Consider the following 2,977-nt stretch of genomic DNA (forward strand, 5'->3'; position numbering starts at 1 on the left):
ACCTATTCAGACCGATTATCTCATAACTGAACAGAGAAGAAAACACCGCGTTTTTTGTGGTTTGGGATTTGGTTTTTTGTTTTGTTTGTAAAGATACCAGACCTGCTCTTTTTCTGCAATTGTTCTTTCTAGTGGCTTTGCTTTAATGAGTCTGAATCATCAGATAATTGTAAGAAGTACAGAAATCAACACTTTGAAAGGGAAACATTTTGCATTTTCTCTTCCTACTCTTTTTCCACTCTCTACCTCTCCTAGCAATCCTTAAGGGCTCAACCTCCTGTAGAGACTATCTGGCTGTTTTTCTGAAACCTCTTACTTTTGGGTGGCCACAAAAAAGCCTCTAGATCAGAAGAATTAAGCATCCAGGAGCCATTTTCACAGTTTCTGTCCACAGGTGAATGCTACAGATATAAGACAGAAAGAAGAGGGTGGCTTAAAAGAATGTACCTCCTGTTAAAGGTACATTCATCGTAAGCACCACTAACAGGAGGGGCCATAATTTTTCATACACAAAGTACTTGGAAAACTCACTTTTTAAACTACCCTACAGCCACAATATTGTAAGTTTGATCCTAGAGGAAAGCTCCAAGATCCACTCAGCCTTCCATCCTTTCGTTGGCTCCATACAGACAGACCAAAATAAAGCTACTTTGGGTCACATTAGAGGTATGCTCTTTAAATGTTGCATGCGTCCTAAGAGTCTGGAAGCCACACCAAAGCCACGCTCCAGTCCTCTGGACTGGGGCATGGCTTTGGTGAGGCTTCCGGACTCTTAGGACGCATGCATCATTTAAACAGCATACCTCCAATGTGACCCGAAGCAGCTTTATTTTGGCCTGTCTGTTTCATGAAATGAGTACCCAGCTTGTTAGGACCAGGTGGCTTACACACTGTAAATTGCTTAGGGAATGCTAGTTCACTGATAAGTGGTGTATAAATGTACTTGCTATTGCTATTGCTACCCTTTTCTGCCTGTTGCCTTCTTTACTTGCTTCTGGAGTCCTGCCTAATGAAATTTGTTGGTCAATGAAACAAGCATAAGACTCTTTGCTGTGTGCAAGTTACAATTTCCAGAAACATGATGCGTGGATTCTAGGTGCAATCCAAAGCTCTGCCTATCTCTGCCTATTCAGACCTGGAAAATGGATGTGGAACAAGGCCTACCTGCTTGCTTTCTTACAACTCTAGATGACTCTTTTATCTGCAAGTCAAGGAGGTGAAGGGGAGAGGGTGATAAATGCCTCCCACTCAAAAAAGGGATGTATTTGGAGGGACAAAATGAGGGCACTGACCCTACAATTGAGATTCCTGGCCCCCAAGGAAGTTGTCCTTTGGCCACCAAATGTCAAGCACTGCAGAGACTGAGACACTGGAAACTGTTCACTCCTGGCACTCTTATATTTGCTGAGTGTTGCATTCCCTTGGTAAATTTGTCATCCCCTTTTCTTTTCTTTTCTTTGGATAACTGTGTTTTTAAAGATTCACAGTGATCTTGTAGCACCTTTGAGCCTAACTGAAAGAGAGAAGTTGGCACAGGGTGAGCAGACATCCTGCTTTCCCAGGGCATGTCCTCCATTTCAACCTTCTGTCCAGGAGGAATGTCAAAATGCCCTCCATTTTGAGCATGAATTTATATTTCTACAAGTGTTTTAAGCTTTTATTTGGTAATGTTCTCTATTTTTCTTGAATGTCCTCTATTTTGCAATGCCTTGTCTTCCTTTGAAGTTAGGACTTCTGATCAGCCTGAGTTGGTAGCATGAGAAATTGGTAGCCTATAGCTCATATCTATGGAAAGCTCATGCTACCAGCTTCTCTCTTTCATCTCAAAGGTCCTACAAGATCCCTCGGCATACTATTTTCCCAGACTAACATAGTGGTGTCCTTGTATCTTCCAACACTCATTTGAAGTTACTGTTATGCTAGATGTTAGCAGAACGAAGGGAAATTCCATTTGATAGGGCAGAATTCTTATTTGGGTTGGGCAATAGCCTTCTTTGGCCCCCACACTAACAGTCCTGCCACTCTATTTATATTTAATACATTTATAAATGTATGTTTTAGAAAGGCAACCAAGACAGGGGGACCAGATGTCATAACTGCAAAGGAGGACAAGGCACTGGAAAATGTAGGGCATTCAAGAAAATTGTAGGGCTTTCCAAAATACAAGCTAAAAACACAAATTATAAATATCAGTTCCTGCTTCTTAGTTATCCTCAAAAGGGAGGACATGCTGGTCAAAGATTGAAATGTGGGACAGATCCTGCGAAAGGAGGACGTTGATCATCCTGAACCAAGAGGCCGCAGCTGCGCCATCGATGCCAAAGGCAAAAGAGCTGAATATATGGGGAAGATGTAGGCCATTATGAGGGGAAGATGTATGACATTAGGAAAGGAAGATGCATGCCATTGTGAGGGGAAGATGTACACCATTGTGGGGGAGGCACATACATGGCATGATGGGAGGAAAGTGTATGGTATGATGGGGGGGAGATATAAGCCCTTATGAGGGGAAGATGTCTTTATGAAGGGAAGATGTATGCTATTATGGGGGAACATGTGTGGCATTATGGGGGGAGGTTGCATGGCCTTTTGAGGTGAATGTGTATGGCGGGATGGGCGGGATGTCTATGGCATTATGGGGTGGGGGGAATATATGCCTTTATGGGGGAAGATGTGGACGAGGGGGGGGGGGAGCGGGTGGGCGGGGGGGGGGGGGGAGATATGTCATTCTGAGGGGACGATGGGTGGCATTCGCTGCCCCTTTCGCAGCCTGCTTTTGCCCCCAGGAGCCTGGTCAGCGCAGGCAGGCCCTGCAGCCGGGGCCCGGAGGGGGCCCTTCACCCCGGCGGGGCTTCCTGCTCAGTCCCGCTGTGTCTGAAGCTGAGGCTGGGCCTTTCTCCCTCGGGTGCTCCTCCTCCTGGCTCTCCTTCGGGAGGGCCAGCCCCGGCGAGCCTCGGCCTCTTCGGCCGGCCTTCCC

Source organism: Sceloporus undulatus, chromosome 4 (assembly GCF_019175285.1).
Source record: "Sceloporus undulatus isolate JIND9_A2432 ecotype Alabama chromosome 4, SceUnd_v1.1, whole genome shotgun sequence".
NCBI classification, from domain to species: domain Eukaryota; kingdom Metazoa; phylum Chordata; class Lepidosauria; order Squamata; family Phrynosomatidae; genus Sceloporus; species Sceloporus undulatus.